Here is a 10,537-nt window from a genome sequence, read left to right as displayed (position 1 = left end):
CGTCAAACTCAATTAATATCTATTGCTTGTGTTGTACTTTTAATTTTTCAGGTTCTTTAAATTTCAATATGTGCTGGTTCAATAAATTTGCAAATATGATAATATATTTTAAACGTGCCTTTGTTTGGAAATATGTATAAACGGAGTTTCGGAATGATGAAAATATTGGCAATTTTGGTGCCCAAATTCGTCCTCTCTCCACGGGTGGGAAAACCTTGAAGGAAATGAGGGTTTAATTTCAATTATATATTTAGCTGTCTTAAATTGATATTTTTTGTAGAGATTTCATTCTATTTCTGAGTGATGTTTTGATAGCGATTACTCTTCAGAATAGCTACATTTTTGTTTAGTTTTACCAGATAAATGATACTAGTGTCGTTCCTGTAACATATATATGAAACTAATGTCGTTCCTGTGGCCACCTTCCTTGTATTTGCCATAATGTCACGCATAAAATGAAGATTTCAAATGTACCAACTCAGACAGAGATTTAAACTACTATTAGCAAAAAATGCACGATTGGGTACTTCCGAAAATATTACTTGTATGTATATAGTATTCGTGTACTGGGTCTGCCCCAATAACAAGTGGAATGATTTTTCCCTAAAACGCGTACACCTTAAGTCGGGGGATTTGTGTAGGTATATGTGGTAGGAGCTCTTGGTAAAGCGGGCAATCCGCGTCAGTTGTCTGGGGACAGCGTGCAGATTGCTGCTAGTCTGGGCCCGTGTTCAAACGCTGCTACAAGAACTCACGATACCACTTTCCATGGAACAACCATAAAACTTTGTGTTAACTGTGGAAAATCCGATTCGAAGACCATAACCATGAGTAACGATGCTTACGGAGATGAAGAAATGTCTCGGGGAATGTTTTTTCGCTAGCGCAAGGTGTTTCGGGAGGGGAGAGGGGAGGTTGACCACGGGGAACGCCCAGGACGTCCGTCAACGACAGAGTTCAACGAAAATGTGCAAAGTGTAAGAGACATGCTAAATTCCAATTGACCCCTGGGTGTCAGAATGTTGGCAGAGGAGTTCTTGATTCTGGAAACCATAGTGCGCTGCATTCTTACAGAATATTTAGTCTTGAGAAAGTCTTGTGCCAAAATGGTCTCGAAGGTGCTGTCGGAAGATCAGGAGGCCCTTCGTGTTACAATGTCTTGCGTGATTTCTTGGTCTGCTGTGAAAGTGATCTAAATCCCCGATTCACCACCGCCGAAGTTCTTTTTGTTCCCCAGAATGAAAAGGAGCATTAGAGGCAACCATTTGGGAACTTTGGATAACGTCAAAGAGACCGTTGTGAGGTGCCAGAACGAGGCTCCCGTCGACGGTTTAAGTTCTGGTTCCCCAAGGTGAGCGTGGGATCGTAACCCATACCTGGAACCAAATTAATCATGGTGACATAGCAACTAGAAACACTTTGAACTGTTTTTAATAAGACTTAGGATATTATTTACAATCCAACTTAGGCGAAAACAGTTGTGTTTACGAAGAGGGAAGTGACGGAGGCCAGGAGGCCGAGGTCTGACGAGGCTGCCGTCTCGCGACATAAGGTGATCGTGACTCTCGGTACTCTTCGGATCCCCGGTTTAGATCCCAGTTTTTAGTGTTCAAAGGATAAATTATAATAACTAAAAGGAGAGGGCTCTGGGGTCAAAATGCAAATACAGTTATCCCGCTCTCTTCTTTGAAAATTAATGACCCGCTCTCACATGACCATTCAGAATTCATTTGTATTTATCGACGGATCCTCATGTTTATTGTTTCTGGGATTAAGTAGAATTAATCTCATTCTACCCTAAGCATGGCTTGTAATCGCAGTCAAAGATGGGGAGAAGAAGGTCACAAGTTGGACCATTGTTTTTCTTATTCTTTATAAAAGGTATCATTCGTATACATACCTGTATATACGAGTGTCCATTTAGGCCATCAGTAGGACTTTAATCATTTGAAAATACTGACTTGATATTCTGCACGTTTGGGCATTTTATCAAATTTTTTATGCTAAAAAGTAATTGGTTGATTAATCTGCGAATACAAAAATGGAAGACGTATTATTCTTAAATGCGCTTCATGGATTTTTTCTCTCCTTAGCTTCTGCCTTGTTCCCTTTCCACATTTATGGTTTAATTTGTCTTCTCTGTATCATATAAACCATAAACACAGTAATCAACCGGAAGGTCGGTTTAGTAGGTGATGGTAGAGATCACCCAGTACTAAGCCCTATACGGCGTGTGAAATTCACACATCAGGGTAGGGGGGCCAGTTCCTTTCCCTGTGCCGGTTATGGTTTCCCAGAAAGACCTGGTACCCGAAAAATCACTTTAGCTAGGGTGTAGCTGCAGGTGCCCAGAGTGCTTTGCCCAGGAATCGAACCCGGAACCCTCTGGTCAGCAGTCCAATGCTCTACCCACTAGATTACCGCGACCCGCCTGTATCATATACTAAATAAATAATTAACTGATCCTGTGTTACCACCTTTCATTATTATTCTTACGATTCTGTGTTTTATAGAAGATTAATTGATTGAATGCTATGGTTTTAAAATGATTATAACTCCACCATATTTTCTTCTATCCCACGTACTTTCAAATTCCCATGAATATTTTAAGACATGCAAAAAGTAGTGACGGATGACATCACTCAATTAAAATGATTTTGAAATAACAAAATAACGGTAATTCAACTACTCCTTTACTCTGGAATGGAGAGCTTATTTTTAGTTTTCATTTTGCCTTAAATTTATTCGTGTGGGTATAAATCTATGAAAATGTATGTGAATTTGATTTTTATTTCGAGGAGTACGAGAGAGCGCACTGCCCGTGAGTTTCAGTGAGGGATTTCCCTAGGATTTTAATTTAAAGCGATATTCACTCAATTACACCGGCAATTAATGTTAAATTGCCCATTCCTCTTCCCACCCCACCCGCTCCTCCCTCGTTTACCGCACCACCTATCCGAGTCCACAGCCCGCTAACCTTGCATTGCCGGCGCTACCCCCCCCCCCCCCCCCGGGTCGCCGCCACCCCCTCTGGACCCCCGCTCTCACCCCCTCCGACCCCTATCGAGTCCCGCTACGGCAATTACCTCGCCGCTCATATCTCAGATCTGCTCTCGCACAGGGTCCTCCCCCGCACCCTCTTCCCCCTCCCTCCCCTCCCCTCCTCAACCTGGAAGCCTCATTTGCATTCCCGGCGACTTCCAGCTCCTCTCCAAACGCACTCCCGTGCGGATCCCTTGAATATATCCTCGATTTGCGAAACCCCCCCCCTCGCCCCCGTCTCTCCGTCCTTGCCCAGGCACAAATTGATTTGATACACCTCCTTTCCCGGGACAAAGGCACTTGTTTTATTCCGGCAATGAGTTGATAACAAGGCTTTGATATGCGCGCGTGTTCGTGGCTTCAGAGGGAGAGAGGGAGGGAATTAACATGCCGTTCCGCGTGCCGTCTCATCGTTTCCTCCGACATCTCTTTCTTCACCCTCGCAATTCCCCTCCCCCCATCACGTCCTCCCCCTCCTCTCTCCCCCCCTTTACCCATTTCTCTCTCTTTCTCTTTCGTCCCCCCTTCCTATCTGACTCACTCCAGGTTACCCTCACCCGTCCATTATTTTCCACCAAAATCAGATTTTCTCTTTCCTTAGCATTGCATCCCTTTATTGGGTATCTGGAGCATTTTCTCATTTATTATTATTTTATCTTGAGAAATCCATGTTGATTCCCAACCTATGTGCGGAAAACTTCGGGAAATTGAAGTGCTGAAACGGCGCCGGCAATTTTCAGCAAACTAATTTATCATATCCAAAAGGATATTTTTGAAAGTATTTAGAATTTGGTGAGTTCTGAGGGTATATTACGGATATTTAGTGGATTAATTTTCGCATTAAATGGCAAACCATTAAGTGCTAATTCAACGAAAATGGATGTCTTTTCATTCAAATTCAATCGATTGCAAAATTATTAATGCAGTTTCGTGAAACTTGATTGGTACAAGAAAAGTTGAAAACACGGACATTCCGATTTTTTCTTGGGAACTTGTGCAGTTAAGAGCCCCGTAATCTAGATATTTTTGTCAAATGTGTAAAATAACTTGCTCAATGTATTTTCCTAGGCGTTCTCAGACGAAGTTTGCATTCAAACTCTTGAATTTTAATTACGTAAACCCTTCAAGGCTCTATGGAAAAATTGTGAAAACAAAACAATGCCTTTCTATGTTTCCATAGGCCCTTAAATCATTTTCAATGTCCAAGAAGTAAGATTGTACTATTATTAATTGTATATTAAATTATAATTGGCTGGAGTGAAATTAGTTTTCTTGAAAACACAATGATGCGGATGCTGAGATAAATCTTCATATGATGAATGGGTAAGATGTTTAAAAAATCGAACTACCTAATTCTCCTATAATTTTTTGTTCATCGTCTCTGTTCGAGAATTAACTCTTCGGTGGGAAGAGAAGGGGGAAAGGGGGAGGAGCTTTTCCCACTTGAAATTTTTGGTACCACTTCATCGGACTGCTTATTACCAGTGATGATATAAACAGGGCTGCTCGTGTTGAGTTCTCTACCGTAACAATTCTTCTACAATAGCTGGTTACAAATAAAAGAAGACTCGGTAAGATTTTATAGGTTTTATTTTATTAATTTTGGCACTTATCTAGAATTTAATTGATAAACGGTTTTCCGCCGATGAATTGTTGTGTGCACAGAATTTTCACTTCTCATGTGTCCAAGCATTTCCATTCTATTTTTGAGACTTTAAAAACTAATGTGAGTGCAATCAGTATTTTTAGTAGATGGATCTCTTTAAAAAAAAAGACAATTTATAAATTATTCGAATAAACTATAGCCTAGAGGAATATATTGTCAGTTGAATGAATAAAAAACTTGTTCCGAATGCTAATTCTGTGAAAAGTTTTGATTTTGGAAGCGTAACAAGTTCAGTAATTAGAGAAACGCGAACTTGAGCGGTGAGTCATAGCGGCAGTGCCTTATTACGATCAATTTGAGTGAATTGAGCGTCTAATATAGAATTTGTCGATTTGTATCTTTATAATGAAACCGTTTGATGAAGAAGAACGCGACTATAAAACCAAATGAATGATAAGGAGATTACGACAACAAAAGTGGCATTTCACACGATTGAAATTTTAAGCTACAGTAGAGATTTCTAAGTCAGTCCGGTGATTATCAAGCTCAATGGATAACATGGAGGTTACGCATTCCAATCACACATCAGTGATGTTGAATTTTCGAATGAATGAATATTTGATTGGAAGTCGCGCCATCGTCATAGAAGACGTGTATTCGCGCAAAAATTCAATGCCTGCCATAAATTTCCCAGCGGGCGTGATTGGAAGCCGGATTTTGACGTGCCATCTGGCGGATAAAGTTTGCGCGCGTGGATGCAATAGATGCCCGCTCAGGTTGTGATGCACTTGATTCGATTTTTCGATCCTCTTATGTTACCTTAGCAGGAGAGAAGCTGCATGAATAACACCCTCATTAGAAAGTGAAATTCGATTGCAATCTCTTCGACTCCAGAGTACGTATTCGTGTCCTCGCCAATCCTTTTCCGGCCTCGCTCCGCTTCCCTCGCACGAGCCTCGCTGCAGCCCCGGCAACCCCAAGCCCTTCTTCCCCGGGGCCTTCCTTCTCTTCATTACCGCTCCACCCGCCCTACATCATCATGACTTCTTCTTCCCTTCACCCTCCTCCCCAACCCCCCACTCCCCGCCGTAGTAGCATACGCCTTCTCCTCCCTTAATAATATAATTCTCCCATGCCTGTCTGCCACCGGCCAACCCCTTTTCCTTTTTTATCATCCACCCGAGCGAGCCCTCTCGCACCTCGTCCCTCCTTCTTCCTCACTCAGAAGATTAGCTTCCCTGCTTCCCTCCCCGCGTCCTCGGCCGGGACGAAGGAAGCGCCCGGATGGAATGAAATGCGCCCCGCAGTTCCCCACCGAATCTTTTAAAGTGAATACTCGTCGCTTACAAGAATGCTGGCCCCTTTTCTTCGGTGATGGATCCCCTTGTTTACGACGGGGCGCCTTTGCCTCACCGTCCCCCACCCACCTCTCGAGGCAAGGATACTCCAACCCCCAACGCCTCACCCCCTTCTCTGCTCAACGGCGATTCCTCCCTATTGCATTTTTAAACGTCTTGCCTCCGCGATATGTGTCACAGGGCTTTCCGAATGCTGAGCACAGTCGATCGGGCCGCATCTTTTACTATGGCTCGAAGAATTTGTCGGTCTCACCTAATAGTATTGTATTTATACTTGAACACTTTCTTCGTGTGCCTGCTACTCTTAAATCTCAACGAGACAAGTTGCTCCAGTTTGATGTAGATTTTTGTCGCTGCAAAATTTATTGTTTTATCTAGTGTGAAATTTATTGGTCCATGTAAATAATTTATTTCTGATAAGACCGTTTGTTTACTTCTCAGACTGTATTAGATCAGGGAATAAAGTTCTTTGGGAAATGTAGGAATTATTTATCGGCGACGGTGCTTCGCCGAAAAATTGGAGTGAAACTTTCAAAATTGAATGTGCAGAGCAGTGCTATTCCATGTCTTAGCAGGTGGTGTCAATGCCGACGCTGTGTAATATTAATTTGGAATTATGTTGTACAGTTTCCTAAGTTTACTAACCTAAACCAATGAAACATAGTGTAATTTTATTTGTCCTTCCGTTGAATAAATAAACGATAGTGATAAGTAAATCTATATCCGTACCTTATTTTTTATAATGTTTCTAGTTTTTATTCTGGGTACATTTGCCTTAGATTTTGTGTAATTCTGTTTATTTATTTATTTTATTGGAGTAGTTCTTGGGATAAAATCAGGGAAAATGATTCTAAGGAAAACATGACTTCGTGAAGGAAGCATGTTTGTTCTTATACTCCTGTATTGTCACATGATGAACAATGATTAAACATTGGCTCTATGGAAATATATCTAGGAATTCAATACAAATAAATTAGTTTGGGGACTTGGAAGCAAATATTTTTAAGGATGGCAAACCGTTTCATTTAAAATTACTCTGACTATGTAGTACAAGGGTCATTTGAAACTCAAATGAATGATTGAATGCTGAAATTAACTCAAGCTCTCTGATCATGGGTGTGTTCATTTTTCAGTGTGACAGGTAGGCGTTCAGATTGAACAGTTTTCATTTAAGTTTCAATACATTCAACCGTATTTATTTTCGTATTTAGATATTACTGTATTATATCGCCTGAGCTTTCTAATATGCTGTCAATTTTTTCAATTGGACTATTTACCACTGAAGGGTCTTTCAGTTAATCGTGTTACGCACCAGCTGCAATATTTAACGTTTATCCTTCTCCATCATGGATGTATATGTGCCGAGAAGGCAGAACAATTCCTCATTGCTCTCGCAGGATTTACTTAAGCGATAAAACGCGGAGCCGTAAATATGCGAGTGCCCAAGGTATACGGCTGGAAATTGATGGCGCGATTCGGGGTAAAAGCTTGAAGCTGCTCACAGTAGATGAAAAAGATAATTATGGCGCGACGAAAGGTTTCCCTTAAGGCAATTAAACCTTATTGCGGCGGACGATCTGAAATCCCACCTCCGCTTTTCATTCGCATTTCGGCGACTCGGAAAACTTAATTCTTTAACTGTGCGTCGTTTTTCTTCGTGCTCTCGTCGCCATATCTCGCCTCTTCCTCTCTTGTTCCCATTCCCATCCCGTATGCCTTCCACCTTCATTTGCCGATGCCTGTTCCAACGACGCACTACACCATGGTGCTCATCGTTGATAATGGGGTCCGATGCCGTTAATCGTGCATTTCGCGAGTACAGAGTGTGCTATTTCACTTAATAAAGACATGAGACTCACTCGCCGACAGCGGAAATGAACTTCCTCGGCCCGAGACCTGGGCTTCACCAGCCGGCGCTTGTCTCGCCCCGGCACCGTCCGTGAACCGGTGAGTGCCCTCAATCGAAAGATACGTATTCACTTCGGCGTCTTTGCCTTTCTCGACCCACCCCTCTGTCTCCGTCCTCGTCTCCCTCGACAACTGACGCATGAAAAAGCCTCAACTTTTGTCCTTCACTTTCAGATCAACTTTCCCTCTTTCAATACGATGATGATCACGTTGTAAATTCTCATGAAACAAAATAAATTGAGAGGAAATGGTGAGAATTTACATGGAAATAACGGATTTCATAGAATTTATGTCGTGATACATATTTAAAATGATACCATTTCATCTTTTTTATGAATTAACTAAATTTTACCTCATGGCATAATAAAAACTGGAGTTCAGCAATTTTCTTCTCGGCTGAGAATGCTAGCGTAGGTCTTGGAGTTTTTTGTGGTGTTAGAGGGGCAAGATTTTGAAGGAGATTCTGCGTCATATAGTAGTATCCTTTGACGATAGTCCGTAAAAATTCATAATGATACTGCGTAAAGTTCTCCTAGGATATTTTATCCGCATTAATTTTATTGTTTCCAATACCTTTTGTCGTGCGAAAAAATCAACTTTCTCAAGACCATTCCGGAAGTAATGATCGTTATTACCAATTATTGACCAGATTGTTGTTGCCTAGCAGTGATCTAACCTTTTCATGACACCTTGCTGTCTGTCTTGTTGACAGCGCTCCTTATTTTTCTCAACGTGTCGCTTCTCTCTCTCTCTTCAATCGCCGTCAAGGCTAAGCCACAATTAGTTCCCACGATGACCCCTCCACACTCCCCCGCCCCCCTCCGTCTCGGACCCGCCACCTATTCCTCCTCTCCCGTGCTTCATTTCGTCGCTATCGCTTCCTCCACCGCGTCATCCAACTCCTTCCTCCACACAACCCCACGCATCCCCCCTCCCTGGGAACCTTCGCCGGCGGTGACCTTTCCACTGACAGGTCGTTAATTTATATTTCGCCCCTCCCTTCCTCCTGCCGCCCCGAGAGGGGCCTGCACGGAGGGCGAGCGAAATGGTGGTTAGGGCGGGAAGGAGAGTGAATGGTGGCCGTGGTTAGGGTGGCGGCGAGTGTGTTTCACGAGGGGGAGCTCCCCCGTCCGCACGCGCCCGAGGGTGGAGAGGGTGGAACGGCGAGGGGGCGCTCGATGGAGTGGACGGCCGCCGCGGGAGGGAAAGAAATAACTGGGGGATGGGGGTCTGCGGGGGGTAGGGGAGTGGCGCAGAATCCAGAGCACCAATTTAAAAGGCGGAATTTTCGGAATGGTGGTTATTTAGAGGGGGAGGGAGGGGGTAGTTGTGAGCCGCAGGTGGGAGGCGGCCGTCCCTCGCCCGCTCTCACCTGAGATCCTCCGAAGGAAGGGTCCTTCTCCCACCGGACCAACCCTCTTCCCCCTTCCCCGCCCCCCCCGCTTCCCGCTCGTAAATTCCTCCCCCTTCTAAACATCTCCATTCTTGCATTCAACCAATCGTTCCCATTCGGTGCGCGTTCCTCGATAAGCGTGAAAGAATGGGGCTCTGATTAACGGACTGAGCGAACCGTAGAGTTCATGACCAGATCAGATTCATGAGGGTAGGTTGCCATCTATGAAACATTCAGATGTTTTTCAAATGAAATTCGATTTCTCGACTGCCATTGCCCCGTGGTGCAGGGCAATCACTCTTCGGAGCATTTCGACTTCATATATTGCATTTAAAAATTACTTAATTCATTTAAGTACGAATTAGTTCTTTAGTTGTGTTAAATGTTTATATAAGATCAATGGAGTAGTAATTTTTTATATTTAGCGTGATTTTTCCAGATTTTTGCATGTTTGGAATTCGATAATATTAGAATATTCATTTAAAAAAAGACGTGTTCGGAATCCTAACCTCGAAAGGCTTATTTCTCTCGAGGCTTAACGCATACATCAAAGATTTTTCTGATCTCCTTTATTTAATTTTGATTCCTACCATCTTTAGTGAAAATTTGACTTGTTAACTTCTACTCAACTTATTATCCGAATATTTTATGGCTCATCTGTAGCGTAGAGCACTCTTTCTGCGCTATAACTACGGTAAAGTCTCAGTAACTAAGGGTTTAGAAAGGGTTACTCCCACGATACCCAAATAATTGGGGTCAGATCAGGATTTAGTCGATACTGATAACCATGAGGATAAAGTAGATGCTGTTGTGATAGCCTTTGCCTTCAATACGATTCATCATGAATTACTAATTGATGGGGTTAAAAAATGGGGCTGGACCGAAGAGAAACAGATGGAGTGAGAGGAATGCATTTATGAGTGAGAGGAATCAAAGTGGATCAGTGTGACGGCCAATGGAATTCAGGTGCAATAAGGTGTACCTCAAGGGAGTGTGCTTTCTCCGAGTCTGCTTTTCATTTATATAAATGAGTTACCTAATATAGTGCAGTCAAAAGTTCGTCTCTTTGCGGAAGATTGTGCAACATAAATAATGTCATAAAGTCATAAATAATGAAACCCACTGTAAATTATTACAGGGTGATTTAAATAACGTTTAAAAGTGAATGAAAGATAATATAATGAACACAGAATGATAAAAGTGAAATGATAAGTTTTGTAAAAATAAGTT

The sequence above is a fragment of the Hetaerina americana genome, unplaced genomic scaffold (genome assembly GCF_022747635.1).
Source record: "Hetaerina americana unplaced genomic scaffold, ioHetAmer1.1.p SCAF_1, whole genome shotgun sequence".
In the NCBI taxonomy this organism is placed as follows: domain Eukaryota; kingdom Metazoa; phylum Arthropoda; class Insecta; order Odonata; family Calopterygidae; genus Hetaerina; species Hetaerina americana.
Note: the sequence above shows the minus strand (reverse complement) of the source record.